At 43.6% G+C, this 16,042-nt stretch overlaps 1 protein-coding gene and 1 long non-coding RNA gene across 6 annotated transcripts in view; one reads left to right on the forward strand and one right to left on the reverse strand.

Moving 5' to 3' along the window:
- Window positions 1–16,042, forward strand: part of LOC126543970 (mitogen-activated protein kinase kinase kinase 13-like) — a 593,636-nt gene that overhangs the window by 571,628 nt on the left and 5,966 nt on the right. The gene's annotated exons all lie outside the window — the stretch shown is intronic.
- On the reverse strand, window positions 2,868–5,530 carry LOC129380358 (uncharacterized). Its single transcript, XR_008608352.1, has 2 exons — window positions 3,205–5,530; window positions 2,868–3,140 (listed from the first exon to the last, which is right to left on the reverse strand). It is a non-coding gene; the product is annotated as an uncharacterized lncRNA (long non-coding RNA).

A 16,042-nucleotide genomic window follows, 5' to 3' on the forward strand; every position in this document is an offset into this window, starting at 1 on the left:
CCAGAATTTACAGGATTAGATGAGGACATATGATTGTTTGACACAACATACTGTGACCGATTAAGGAGAAAATGCTCAAGCCCTGCAAACAGGTTAGGATCAAGATTAAGTTTACTAAGTTTGAATAGAAGCAATTTATGACACACTTTGTCGAAGGCCTTGGCAAAATCAAAGAAAACACAGTCTGCGAATGAACCTTTGTCGAGAATAAGATGAAGGCTATGACTAAAAGAAAGAAGTTGAGTTTCACAAGACAAGTTTTTTTGGAAACCATGTTGTGCTTTTGTGAAAAATGAATTATAGTCTAAGTGCTTTGCTAAATGTGAGTACAAAATATGTTCAAGAACCTTGCAAGGGATGCTGGTGAGGTAAATGGGGCGGTAGTTGAGGAGCGAATGTTTGCTACCGGACTTATGAAGTGGGACCACCTTCCCGACCTTACGATCTGCAGGTTGCTGATAGGTATCGAAGGATTGCTGAAAAATTTTTTAAAGCAGAAGAGATGAATAAACAACAGTATTTTTCAGAAATTTCACATTAACCAAATCAGCACCAGGACTTGATGATAACTTTAGATCTTTAATTACATTTTTGACCCCAAGAGGTTCAATGATAATAAAGTCCATAGGTGGGTAATTGTAACACTCGAGAGTTGGAAGCACAGGGTTACTACATACGACAAAGTTGTTACAGAACACAGAATTAAGGATATGGGGACATACATCTTCAGGCACCAGTGAAGCACTGGAATCAGTCAATGTGACTGAATTATCTTTGGAAGGTTTAATAACATGTCAAAACTTTTTATGGTCATTCGCAAGCATTGTAGGCAAAGTGTGTACTTGTAATGCCTTTTTGGCAAGTTTTATAGCTTCTGTGTAAATACTGTTCACCTCCTTATAAGCGTCCCATTTCAATTCTAGTGAACGTTTATTCGCTATTCGATACAGTCGTTTTTTTTTTTTGTTTTTTTTTGGAAAGCCTTTTTATCTTGGAACTGAACCAGGGTTTCTTAACATTGCAGGATATTACACTTGATGGAAGAAACTTGTCGGTGAGCTCATGTATTTTATTTTTGAAAACAGTCCAGTTCTCAGCAACCATGCGATCATCAAATTGGCTTAGGAGAGGATCAAGAAAATTAGCTAGTTTAATAATAATAGCGTCAAAGTTTGCCCTATTGTAGTGGTAAATTATTTTTTTCAACAATTGGTTTTATCAAAGGAGATAATATATTGAAAGAAAGACCCAGGTGATCGCTTAAGCCCGGTAAGCATGAAACATTGACAACTATGTCAGGATGAGAGCATAAGATTAAGTCAAGGAGGTTAGCAGTGCTTTCCGAGATCCTAGTTGGTTCTAATACTAATTGTGTTAATGAAAACAAAGAGCAGAGATCACGAAAGTCGTTACTAAATTTGTGAAGAAAATGGATAACAGTGCGGATGTTCAGTAGTCCAGCATATGTTGGGAAAGTTGAAATCCCCCAATAATATAATGGGGTTCGAAGGATGCCGCAAAGTAAGGATGTTAAGCACATCGTGAAGCGCAGCGGTGAAAGTGGATGGGTAAGATGGAGTGCGGTAGTAAACAACAATCGTAATTTTACGGTAACGGATATCAATGCACGCACACACAATTTCCAGGTTACAGTGAATGTGGACTTGATGATATTGCAGGAATTTTGAAATAGCGAGTAATACGCCTTCGCCTTTGCGATCAGTGCGATCGCAACGGAAGATACGAAATCAAGACAAGTTAAAGATTTCACAGCCTTGCACATGGGGCTGTAGCCACGTTTACATCGATGCAACAATACCAGCATTACAGCTATCGATGAGTGATTCAAGTTCCTCGCGTTTGCGAAACACACTTCTAGCATTTGCAACAAGCACGGAGGTTTGTGGTGTTAAAGATACGCCATTGCCCTTTGCACATTGCTATGTTGTAGGATGATGACACAGATTGTCAGGTGCGCTTGCATGATCTGGAACAACACTTTTAACTCGTTTAGCGCTCTCACTTGTTGGATCACACATGAAACATTGTTTATCAATTAAAAGTTTGTTAAAACATACTTTAAATTAGGGGGAATTAGGCTGGTTTTTACCAAATTTGAGAAGCTTTTTTCAAGCGAGCCTTGTCGCAGGCGAGAAGTCCTCAGATACTGAAATGTTACTACCTTTAAGCTGGCTGCGCGACGAAAGTATGCTCTCCTTAATTTTGAAGTTTGATAGTTTCATTATAACCGGACGACACTTCGTATTTGAAAAAGTCCCGATTCAATGTGCCCGTTCAACTGAGTTTGGTGGCAAGGCATTTCCCATCGCTGACGACAGGGCATCCAGAGTTTTCTGTTCAGTTTGCAGCCATGACACGTGGGAATCGGGTGTGCCGTAAAAACCAAGTTATTCCACCTTGATCTGTCTTCCAAGTCATCTAAGCATGAGACTATGGTGCCCTGCTGCTTTTTCAACCGTTCAGCACTTTCTTGAACTATGGCGAAATCATTGCAAAATGTGTCTAGTGCTTCAGATTTATTTTTAAGTGATTCAAGGTGGCGGAAAATATTGGTTAGCTTGCCTTCAATTGCGTTTTGGCTGGTTTTCACATCCTTCATATCCGATTTCAACTCGGACTGACCTTTAGTAAGCTCGACTGTCGACTTCTTTGTCTTTTAGCATTACTAACACGGTACTCATCTGATCCGACTGGGATTCGGGAAGACTATTCAAGGCAGAGTCATCTTGAGCCGACCTCTGCACCCTTGGAGGCCCAGGGTTTTCCTCGACATCATCGCATTGCAACAACAACAGCGCCACATCGAGACAATCACACATAGTAGCATATAAGACAAGTGGGCATCATTATCAGGCATCATTATCAATTTCTTTTATGATGTGCTTAATTCATTCTGCTTCAGACATGGTGGCTGGCATTGATGCATTTGTACAGATCGACGACATCTTCTATGTAACTGGTGAATGTTTCACCTATGTCCTCTACGCATGTGCGCTAATGCTGCTCGGCTCGAAGTTTGTGGACAGTGGGATGGTTAAATACTTCTGTGAATGCTGTCTTGAATGTTGACCACATTCGGAAATCCGCCATATGGTTTTTGAACCGGAGATTGGCCACACCTGCGAGATAGAAAACGACATTGGTTAGCTTGGCCAAGTCGTCCCATTTGTTATGAGCGCTCACCCAGTCATAGGACGCAAGCCAATCTTCGACGTCATTGTCATCCATCTGCTGAAGATGGTAGGATCCTGCTGGTGAATAGTGCCAGCGCAGAGGACGGGCGGTGATGGGAGTGTCTGCTGGTCGGCATCTGGCATGGTGGAAGGTAGCGTCCAAGTGCGGAGTTCCAGGGTGGTAGAGTTGAGGGGGACTCAGCACATCCACCAATTATGAAGGAGGTTTATTAGACGAAGGACCAATGATGGGTAGAGCAGTTCACTAAGCACATTCTCTAAGCTCAGCCCTCTGCGGCACGTGATGCTGTTGGCAATGCTGCTGCCTTCATCCAGGCATTCTTCATTACACTTTAGATTTCTCCGATGCAGGGTGAAGTCTAATCCATGTCAGATGAGTTACTCAAGGACATCAACCTTACGTTTAGCAAGCTGCACCACAAATGCACTGGGTATGTGCCGCTCTTCAATGAACCTTTCGCTAACTTGGGGGACTGAGTATGTGCCACTGGGTGTGCGGCAAGCAAGGGAAGAATTCTCAGCATTTGCAGCCACCGGCGTGCCACGCTTCTCATCTCGGAGGTTACGCGCAGACTTCTCGGCAGTGCCACTAGATGGCACAGCGTCTCCAGAGAGAGGAGCCCGGGTGCCCCAGGATGCGTTTCTCAGTGTTTACACGCACCAGCACGCCCTGAATTTCAAAGGTCACGGCTTTGTGGTGACGCTGCTAGGTGGTGCCGAGTGTTCTTAGGGAAGGAAAAAAGAAAATGTAATGATGTGGGGGAAATTCACCTAGGACTTAAGCAAGGATGTCCGCTGTCTCTATTGTTGTTCACTCTTTATGTTAAGGGCATTGGAAGATGAGTGGAAAACAGTGAATTAGGGTTTGATTTATCTTACATGCGTAATGGACAAACGGTGCAACAGAAGGTCCCCAGACTGATGTATGCGTACAACACAGCGCTACTAGTGGACAATGCAAGAGATTTATAGACACTTGCGAATATGTGTGGCAACACAGCGACAAATCTAGGCCTTAAGTTTGGCACAGAGAAATCACAAATTATGATTTTTAATGAAGGGACGAGTAATTTCGTGGTGTCAATTCAACAGCAAGTCATACCCATAGTCGAGCAGTACCTTAGTGTATACATAAATGAAAGAAATACTTACTCAAGCACTCACCAAGATAATCTGAAATTAAAGGGCGAGCAGAATGCAGCAATAATGAAGCACAGCACTGTGGGGCCACAATAAATTTGAAGTGGCACATGGGGTGCATGGGATCTGGCAAGGAGTAATGGGGCCAGCGCTGACATTCACAAATGTCATTCTGTGCTTAAAATCGGATATCTTGTCAGGGTTGGAAGTTAACCATAGATCAGTTGGCCGGTTGGCTTTGGGAGCCTATGGTAAAACCACAAATGAAGCAGTGCAGGGTGACATAGGTTGGGCCTGTATTGAAGTCGGAGAAGCGCAGAGCAAAATTAGTTTTGAAAAAAGACTCAGGAACTTGGAGCAAAATAAATGGCCGGCTAAAATGCACAAGTATCTATCTGTACATGAAAAGTGTGGACACAGGAGGGAGGAAGAGGTCAAGAAAGTTGCCAACCAAGTACAGGGTAATTGAAAGTGCACATAGACAACCAGGAGTCATCAAAAAGAAAGAGAAACAGAGGCATTGAATTGTATGCAAAAAATTGAAACAAAAAAGGAACTTGTAGATTTTTAAGAATGAGAAGAACGACATTGGAAGGCAAAATCTGTACGATAACACTAAGGGCAGTGCCTTGCTATTTGAGGCTCGAGCTGGTTGCCTGAGGGCAAAAACTGTGGGGATGCGCTACTGTCACGTGTCCCCTAATATGCTGTTTTCCCCGCATGTCTCGCGTCGCCTGTGATCCAGCTTCTCCATGTAGCTTAGTGTCGGTGCAGTCTGGTTACAGCGCATTACGAGAGATGGCATGAGTGTTGCGCTGTTAGCGCCACATAACGGCTAGGTTAGTCAGGCACGACAGGGAGCGGGATCTTGCTCTTTGGCTTTGGGTCGGCAAGCGGCGCGGACGTCCTGCGCGTGTGCCAATCCATGCTTCTGCGACACCGTCATGCGAGGCCTACACTGAAATGGACGAACATGATTGTTCGAACTTGCCACCGTTCTCGTGACCATACACATGAACGACCAGGCATTGGCATCCAGCATGGGGCGAACATATTCGCTCGCTATCCGGTCACGGTGAGTTGGACTTCCTCGATTTCTCGAACATCCATCGGCATGTTCGTGGATAGCAATTCGGCTGGTAGATATTAGTGTATGAAAGGTGCAATAAATGCCATTGTGATTGTTTGCACTACTGTGTTGTCGTTCCTTTGTCCGAAGAGCACGGGTGAGACCCCCCAGAAAGCATACTGGTGCAAATATTCGCAATATTTGCTCCACTCAGCACATTCTAATGGAATGCAAAGAAATTCACCCAGTGAGACCCGTAGCTAACGTACACCTACCAGAAGCACTTGGACTTAAACAAGGAGGGAAGCATCAACGGTCAGCAGTCGAGATAAGCAAGAGATGTTAAGAGTATTGGTGGGAAAAATGCAGGGAAGAGATTGATACGACCAAATCCGTTACAGGACAGGTAGCGGTACAAAGTAGAGACTGAAGTTTTTAAGGAATAGAAAATATATCAAGAAGATGTATACAGAAATGCTAGAATGAAAAGCATGTAGAACATGGTTAAAACACGTTGGCGGGCGAATTGGTTAGAATCCATGATAGAGTGTATAAGCAGGACTGAACAAGGACATAGAAAGAAACATAGAAAACATAGAACATAGAAAACATAGAAACTATGGGTTTTACTTTTGCATGCATCAATAAATATATGCCATACGAGTGGAAACAAACGTGACAGCAAAAAAGAACCATTCAATGGTGCATGTCGATGAACCGTACACTTGTGCAAGGCATGGTGAAAACATATACTGCAATGGTTACAAAGATAAACCGAGGAATCATATCTCCTTTTCAGATAGCGACACTGATGGCTTGCTCATGCACCTTTCCTGTAATTTTGCAATTTCGTAGGCCTCCACAATCTCCCTTGTCATCCTGCTATGAGCCCTATACATAATGGAAGTACTTTCAGACATGGGTTGCAGGGACAATCTCGGCATTGAATACCCAAATGACCCGAGATTACCCTAGTGACATTATATCGATGCTCTTTTAATCTCTCATTGATGCATCTGCCGGTTTGACCAACATACGTTCTTCCACACGAAAGTGGTATGAGTGCAGCTTACAAATTGTTTGCGTAGTTGAGTAGCCCATGCGTGCCTTTTGTTATTCTCTGTATTAACCTGTTTGCATAGCTTCTGAAGATGCTCAGGGGCAGACAAAACCACGTCCACCCCTGATTTTGCCGCTATTCTTCCGAGATTATGTGAAATGCATTGAATGTGTGGTACCACAGCAACTTTCTTTGCTCTAGCAGTGGCACTGCTTCCATTCGATGTGTTTTTACACTTCCTGCTTAAGCCCTCCGCGACAGAGGTGAGTATACGCACTGGGTAACCAGAATCTGCCAGGCGCTTGGCCTGATCTCTGAAACTGGCTTCCACTTTGTGATCACATGACTTCGTCAGAGAATTAGTGGAACACGATAATACTACTGCGCGTTTTACGAGTTTTGAATGAGCGGAATGAAATGGTAGGTTAAAACACGTTGGCGGGCTAGTTGGTTAGAATCCATGGTAGAGTGTATAAGCGCGACTGGACGAGGACGAAGAAAGAAACAGATACACAGACACAGCGCTTCACTTTCAACTATAGATTTTATTTTCGCACGTGTCGATAAATATATACCGTGCGAGCGGAAACAAACGTAACAGCAAAAAAAAGAACATTGAGTGGTACATTTCGTTGAACCGGACACGTGTGCAAGGCAATGGAAAAAAAGAAAAAACATGTAGTACAATCGTCACAAAGACAGACCAAGGAATCGTATCTCCTTTTCTGATAGTGACACCGAAGGCTTGCTTACGCACTTTTGCTCTAATTTTGCTATCTCGTAGGCCTCTACAATCTCCCTCGTCATCCTGCTATGAGCCTTATACAGAACGGAAGTGCTTTCAAACATGGGCTTGCAGGAACAATCTCGGCAGTTAATACCCAAATGGCCCGAGATTACCTTAGTGACGTTGTATTGATGCTCCTTTAATCTCTCGTTGATGCATCTGCCAGTTTGACCATTGTACGTACTTCTGCATGAAAGTGGGATGGCATAGACAACGTTATGAGTACAGGTTACAAATTGTTTGCGATGTTGGGTAGAACATGAATGCCTTTTGTTATTTTCTGGTAATGGTAGGACTGGCAATAAGCCAGTCCTACCATTTCATTCCGCTCATTCAAAACTTGTAAAACTCGCAGTAGTGACATCATGTTTGAACAATTCTTTGACGAAGTCATGTGACCACAAAATGGAAGCCAGTTTCAAAGAGCAGGCCAAGCGCCTGGCAGATTCTGGTTACCCGATGCGCATGCTAACTTCTGTCGCGGAGGGCTTAAGCAAAAAGTGCAAAAACGCGTCGAATGCAAGCAGTACCAACGCTAGAGCGAAGAAAGTTGCTGTGGTACCATACATTCATTGCATTTCACATAATTTCGGAAGAATAGCGGCGAAATCGGGAGTGGACGTGGTTTTCTCTGCCCCTGAGCGTCTACAGAAGCTGTGCAAACAGGTTAACACAGAAAATAACAAAAGGCACTCATGTTCTACCCAACATCGCAAACAATTTGTAACCTGTACTCATAACGTTGTCTATGCCATCCCACTTTCATGCGGAAGTACGTACATTGGTCAAACCGGCAGATGCATCAACGAGAGATTAAAGGAGCATCAATACAACGTCACTAAGGTAATCTCGGGCCATTTGGGTATTCACTGCCGAGATTGTTCCTGCAAGCCCATGTTTGAAAGCACTTCCGTTCTGTATAAGGCTCATAGCAGGATGACGAGGGAGATTGTAGAGGCCTACGAGATAGCAAAATTAGAGCAAAAGTGCGTAAGCAAGCCTTCGGTGTCACTATCAGAAAAGGAGATACGATTCCTTGGTCTGTCTTTGTGACGATTGTACTACATGTTTTTTCTTTTTTTCCATTGCCTTGCACACGTGTCCGGTTCAACGAAATGTACCACTCAATGTTCTTTTTTTGCTGTTACGTTTGTTTCCGCTCGCACGGTATATATTTATCGACGCGTGCGAAAATAAAATCTATAGTTGAAAGTGAAGCGCTGTGTCTGTGTATCTGTTTCTTTCTTCGTCCTCATCCAGTCGCGCTTATACACTCTACCATGGAAATGGTAGGACTGCCTTATTGCCTCTCGGCTGAGAACTCCAGCAGGCCTTTTGTGGGGAAAAGTACAATCCCAAGCCATGGTGAAAACATATACTGCTGTAATGGTTACAAAGATGAACCTCATGAAATTGCCTATGGGGACTACATGTGTCAACGACAAAGGGGACAACACTTCAGTGAACGAGGTTACGGTTCTTGAAACCAGCGAGTCAAAATTGTATGATTCGTTAATCAAAATGATTAGAAAATTGTCAACAAATCTGAACACTTTCACGACATCGGTGTTACTTTTCAGGCGTTTATCAAGAACCTGGTCATGGTTAGCTAGATATAAGTCACTTAAGCACAGAGCAATACATGAGCCATTGCATATGCCATCTTTCTGTTTGATAACATTTCCCTCCCAAGTCACGCAAGTCGAGTTAACATAAAAACAAAGAAGTTCTAAAAATCTGTCGCAAGTCAGACCAGAAGCGTTTTTAAATCGAACTGCTCCAAACTTGTCAATGCAGTCAGTTACTCATTTCATCACGTCATTCCGCGGGAGAGAATAGTACAGGTCCTTTAAGTCAATAGTAAAAGCGACAAGGTTCCTGTCTTGAGTCTTTAAAAAATTCCATCACTTGTGCAAACTTAGTTACCAAAAATGGGTCGTCGATTGGCAAGGGCTTTAAGTACTCTTGTAAAAACGTCGCTACAAGTGTCTGCCCCCCAGGTTGCATTCTCGGACACTATCACCCGGAGGGGACATACCAGCTTGTGCGGTTTTGCTGAGAAAAACAATCTAAGGTTCCCCTTTGTGCTTTTTTCGATAGACCGGGATAAGCCATCTAGTTTGAAGCTTTTGCATAGCTTCTTTGCTTCATTTTGTACTTTCTTATACATCTGGTCAGAATACCAGACATATGTTCATGTTTACACAGATGGCTCCGCATCACCAAAGGCATCGACAGCAGCTGTGGTGATACCAGCCCAACAGATGACTCGAGGTTTCATACTAGATCATAATTCTACATCAACCGCTGCAGAGCTTGTGGCTATTCGGGAAGCGATTCGCCACATCTGCAGGGAAAGACCTCAAGAGTGGTGCATTTTCACGGACTCAAAACCCACGCTGCAAATTTTGAGATGCTTCCTGCGCCACACCGCATGTCAAGTTCTGGCACTGCAGATTACTCGAGGTTTCATACTAGATCATAATTCTACATCAACCGCTGCAGAGCTTGTGGCTATTCGGGAAGCGATTCGCCACATCTGCGGGGAAAGACCTCAAGAGTGGTGCATTTTCACGGACTCAAAACCCACGCTGCAAATTTCGAGATGCTTCCTGCGCCACACCGCATGTCAGGTTCTGGCACTACAGATCACCGAGCTACTTTCATGCGCTCAAGAAAAACACCACCGCATAGTGTTCCAATGGATCCCGGGACACTGTGGACTCAACGGTAATGAGATGGCCAATGTTGCAGCAAGGCGCGCCCTCAGCAATGGCCTGCGAACTGTAGTGCCATTCTCCAGACCGGACATCACATGCCTCCTGTCGGAATTAATGAGGAGTGCAACAACAAGATACTGAGCCCAACGAGACGCTCGTCACGTCCGCCTTAAAAGGCTGGATCCCGATATGAAATTTCCTATTCTGCGGGAATTCCACGCCCTCATACATGCATGATACACAGACTACGATTAGGCGTCGCCTTCACGCGCAAATATTTGCACATTATTGGATGGACAGACTCCCCGGACTGTTCAGTGTGTGGCGCTGTAGAGACTATAGAACATGTGCTCGTGGTGTGCCTGAGTATGCGCGCGAAAGACTGACAATGGCAGATACCTTGAGACATTTACACAATGGACCACTGTCGGAGGACCTCTTGCTAGGTGCATGGCCACAGAGTTGGCAGACGACAGAGACAATGCGTGCTCTTTCATGTTTCCTAGGTGACACGGGCCTGGACTCACGCCTGTGATACCAGTTGTGTAATGTGTCCTTCACCTCGTTCCTCCCATTATCATCCCCCATTGTGACCCTTTTTCTTCCCCTCTTCCCCTTCCCTTACGTAGAGTAGCAGGCCAGATGCTCTATTATCCGGCCGACCTCTCTACATTTTCCAGTCATTAAAATACTTCTTCTTCTTGTACTTTCTTAAGTGCTATGTCGTTGTGGACCCTGAAAGTTGACGAAATGGCTTGACGAGCCTTTGAATTATACATCGTCCTGTTCATCACCATGAAACCACCCTCCTTGTCCACAGGGATAAATGTGAGCGCATTGTCCTTCATGAACTTAATTTATTTATTATTTATTTTATTTATTGATACTGTCAGCCCATGACGGGCTATTACAGGAGTGGATGTAACATACATAAACAGAGAAGTGCATTAGTGCGATTGAACAATGCACTAAAAAAATTTTAAAAATGAAGTAGCACTGCTGATATGAAACACATTAACAATATAAATACAGAGCACATTTTGACTTATTATGTCACAATATTACTACAGAACATCAGGGTGTATCAGGGTACATAAGACAATGTATTGCTTCCAAGAATGCATTAACTGATTTTATTTGGACAATTGAGTCAGGCAAAGAGTTCCACTGCTGAATTGCCCTGGGAAACAGCTATACCTGAAGCAGTCATTGTGCACTGTGGGAGGAGGTATATACATACTGTGTCTGTGCCGTGATGTTTCCTGTGTCTTGATCTGGAAGTACTTGTCGTATCTTATTTTGACATGGTTATGAATTACTAAGAACAGGAATTTAAGCCTTTCATACTCCGTAAGTTTTTGCAGAGGTGGCAGCTTTGCAAGTTTACACAATTCAGTCTGAGAGTGAAAACGGCGGTATTTATTAAATATAAACCTAGAAGTAAGGCGCTGGACCTTCTCTAGTTTTAGACAGTTACTTTGGGTGTAGGGATCCCATACTATTTTTGCGTATTCAATTATAGGCCTTAGCAAGGTTTTGTAAGCTATAATTTTAATTTCAGGGGAGGCACAGTGCAGGTTACGTCTCAGCCCCCACAATACTTTGTTAGCTTTTGCACAAAGCTCATATACATGAAGATTCCAACGCAAGTCAGGTGTAAATATAAACAGTCTTATTCAAGGAGAACCTTTCGCTAAGGGGACGGGACCGCATTAGCACATCCACTCCCTCTGATACACACCTTTCCGACTCGGCTTCAGGTACTCACTTTGAGACTTGTCGTACCATTGCCAACAGATCGGGAGCAGACTTCTTTGGCTGAGTCGCAAACTTCGGCCCACATTTGAGTACTTGCTGTACCTCGTCTGGTCACCTCACGTCACCGACGATGTGTACCTGGCTCGTTGATGCTGAAGGCTTCTTCTGTAATCCCCGTCTCGGGCTTGGTAGAGCATCCTGCCATAGGAATTCCGTCGTGCGGTCGATGGTCCGGGAGAACTCTCGCCATGAGTTCCCACTTGTTGCAGGTTCCAGAAGTAGCCGCAAGTTTTCTCTGTACATTCACACTTGTCACTGCCATTTCGAGCACATCAGTTTGCAGACTCGAATCCCATGGTTAGTTGAAGGTTGGCAGCACCCGAATAATGCGAGAATTTCAGGTGGCAGAATCTTGTGTCGGATGCAGAAGCCGAGCATGCAAGCTCTGCAAGCTGCCGAAACAATCAGTGGGACAATGTGGCAAGGTTAAACGAAATACCATGGTGGAATGCTTTATGTACTACAAATGAACTTGGTTAAAACACGTCGGGGGGCTAGTTGGTTAGAATCCATGATAGAGTGTATAAGTGCGACTGAACGAGGACGTAGAAAGAAACAGATACACAGAGAGAGCTCTTCACTTTCAACTATAAATTTTATTTTTGCACGCATCGATAAATATATACCGTACGAGCAGAAACAAACGTGACAGCAAAAAAGAACATTCAGTGGTGCATGTCGATAAACCGTACACGTGTACAAGGCATCGTGAAAACATACCGTGTTTACTTGCATAATGATCACACTCGCATAATGATTGCACCCCTGAATTTTTTTGTCAGAATTCTATTTCTTTTTCTTTCCCATGTAATGATCGCACCCCGAACTTGCCTCAGCGATATGTCGTGTGCCAAGTCTAGCTAATGATGATCGCGCTTACCATCTGTCGAATGCTGTCGAATGCTATGCAAACGACTCTTCAAGACATACCAAGTGGTCTGCACGCACCAAAGATTTTTAAGCAGATGCCCCATTTTATTCCTTTCATCACTTTCCACACTTCCATGAAAAAAAAAAGCTACAACCAAACTTGCCTTGTCTTTATTATTTGTAGGCTTTATAATGCTTGTGGTCAACAACCAACAACAACAAAAAAGGCACCTTTCGGTTCTTCTCGCCTGCACTTGTGGACACGCAACAAATCGCGAGCAGCAACGATAGTAGCCACGTTTACACTGATACATTGGAATTGTACCCTATCCATATGCCGACGCTTGTAACATAGCTAAGATATTCACCCACCCTTAGTGGATTGAAGCTCTACTGTCACTGTTATGTTTTCTTTTGTTGGATCATGTTTTTAACGAAACCCAATTGCCATCGCCCATGTCCCAAACTAATCAGTGTCATCGTTTTAGTACCTATATATTTTACGCTATTTACAGCGACAAGTTTTTGGGCCCTTCTGCAGCCATGTCACATCTACCATGATGAATTCACTGTCCACGCCTTTCACAATACATTGTTAAAATTACCATTTGCCATGGCGCTCTTTGGTCATACCTGGCCTTTGCATCATTAAACACCACATATCATCATCATCACCCTTAGTGGAAACATGCCATATTAAGGTAGTAGTGAAGACAAATGCCGCAGTTTCCGCAGCATAACCACCATGTGTTTCTATGTCACTGGCAGCTAAGCACGCCCATCTTTTCCCCTCAAAGTGGACTTGGCTACGTCATTGCCACAGATTTGCCAATATTAACGATATTATTCATTACTGATATGGAAGAAACTGTTTCAATGCGCGTAATGTACTTACAAAAAGAAAAAAAAAAACGCGTTCGGCGCATTCGGCTTGCTCCGCCGGCCGCCATATTTTGTTTTGGTGTCCTGCACTGTTACAGCGGCAGCCACCTGTTTGTTGACCTGCTGCCATCCTGTAGCAAATGCGGGATGAAAAAAATATTTTTCTTTTCGTGGGAAATTTAACACACGTAATGATCGCACCTGAATTTGCGGCAATTTTTTTTGCAAAAAAGTGCGATCATTATGCAAGTAGATGCGGTATACTGCAATGATTACAAAGATAAACCGAGGAATCGTATCTCCATTTCGGAGAGTGACACTGATGGCTTGCTCATGCACCTTTCCTCTAATTTTGCAATTTCGTAGGCCTCCACAATCTCCCTTGTCATCCTGCTATGAGCCCAGTCTATCGAAAAAAAGCACAAAGGGGGATCTTGAATTGTTTTTCTCAGCAAAAACGCACAAGCCGGAATGTCCCCTCCGAGTGATAGTTTCAGAGAAAGCAACCTGGCAGAAACTTGTGGCGATGTTTTTACAAAAGTACTTAAAGCTCTTGCCAATTGACGACCCATTTTTGGTAACTAAGTCTGAACAAGTCTGAACAACAGGAACCTTGTCACTTTTTTTATTTACTTAAAGGTCCCGTACTATTTTCCCCCCCAGAATGACGTGATGAAATGTGTAACTAACTGCATTGACAAGTTTGGAGCGCTTGGATTTCAAAACGCTTCTGATATGACTTGTGACAGATTTTTAGAACTTCTTCGTTTTTATGTTAACTCGACTTGCGCGACTTGGGAGGGAAATGTTGTCAAACAGTAAGATGGCATATGCAATGGCTCATGTATTGCTCCGTGCTTAAGTGACTTATATCTAGCTAACCATGACCAGGTTCTTGATAAACGCCTGAAAAATAACACCGACGTCGTGAGAGTGTTCAGATTTGTTGACAATTTTCTAATCATTTTGATTAACGAATCATACAATTTTGACTCGCTGGTTTCAAGAGCCGTAACCTCGTTCACTGAAATGTTGTCCCCTTTGTTGTTGACACATGTAGTCCCCATAGGCAATTTCATAAGGTTTTTAGACTTGGGATTCTGCTTTTCCCCACAATAGGCCTGCTGGAGTTATCAGCCGAGAGGCAATAAGCCAGTCCTACCATTTCATTCCACTCATTTAAAACTCATAAAACGCGCAGTAGTAATATCGTGTTTCAATAATTCCCTAAGTCATGTGACAACAAAGTGGAAGCCAGTTTCAGAGATCAGGCCAAGCGCCTGGCAGATTCTGGTTACCCATTGCATATGCTCACCTCTGTCGTGGAAGGCTTAAGCAGAAAGTGTAAAAACGCATCGAATGGAAGCAGTGCCACTGCTAGAGCAAAGAAAGTTGCTGTGGTACCACACATTCATTGCATTTCACATAATCTCAGAAGAATAGCGGAAAAATTGGGGGTGGACGTGGTTTTGTCTGTCCCTGAGCATCTTCAGAAGCTATGCTAACAGGTTAATACAGAGAATAACAAAAGGCACGCATGTTCTACTCAAGATCGCAAACAATTTGTAACCTGCACTCATAATGTCGTCTATGCCATACCACTTTCGTGCGGGAGAACGCATGTTGGTCAAACTGGCACATGCATCAATGAGAGATTAAAAGAGCATCAATATAATGTCACTAGGCTAATCTCGGGTCATTTGGGTATTCATTGCCGAGATTGTTCCTGCAAACCCATGTTTGAAAGTACTCCCATTCTGTGTAGGCCTCATAGCAGGATGACAAGGGAGATTGTGGAGGCCTACGAAATTGGAAAATTAGAAGAAAGGTGCATGAGCAAGCCATCAGCGTCGCTATCTGAAAAGGCGATACAATTCCTCAGTTCATCTTTGTAACCATTGCGGTATATGTTTCCACCATGCCTTGCACACGTGTACGGTTCATGAACATGCACCACTGAATGTTCTTTTTTGCTGTCATGTTTGTTTCCACTGGTACGGTGTATATTTACCGATGCGTGCAAAAATAAAATCTATAGTTGAAAGTGAAGCACTGTCTCGTGTGTATCTATTTCTTTCTACGTCCTTGTTCAGTCGTGCTTATACACTCTATCATGGATGTAGAACATACCGTATTTACTCGAATCTAATGCGCACTTTCCTTTTCTGATAAAACGGGTTCAAAAATCGAGTGCACATTAGAATCTAGTACGACCCTGAATCTGCATTACCATAGCGCCATCGGCATTTCAATATGGCTGCCTCGTATGCACTTTGAGCCTAGCTGCCATAGCTTCCTCCATGTGCTGTAGTACGTGTGCTTAGGCTAGTTCACTGTCCGTGTTCCTGTCTTCTCTGTTTGCTCTATCAGCATGGAAGTGCCGACTGCGAAGACATGCCGAGTTCATCACGATGCCACAATTAAAAGGAAAGTGATCATATATGTGAAGATGGGTGGAAATCGGTGGGTGTTCATGGGTGT

This window comes from Dermacentor andersoni, chromosome 1 (assembly GCF_023375885.2).
Source record: "Dermacentor andersoni chromosome 1, qqDerAnde1_hic_scaffold, whole genome shotgun sequence".
Lineage (NCBI taxonomy): Eukaryota > Metazoa > Arthropoda > Arachnida > Ixodida > Ixodidae > Dermacentor > Dermacentor andersoni.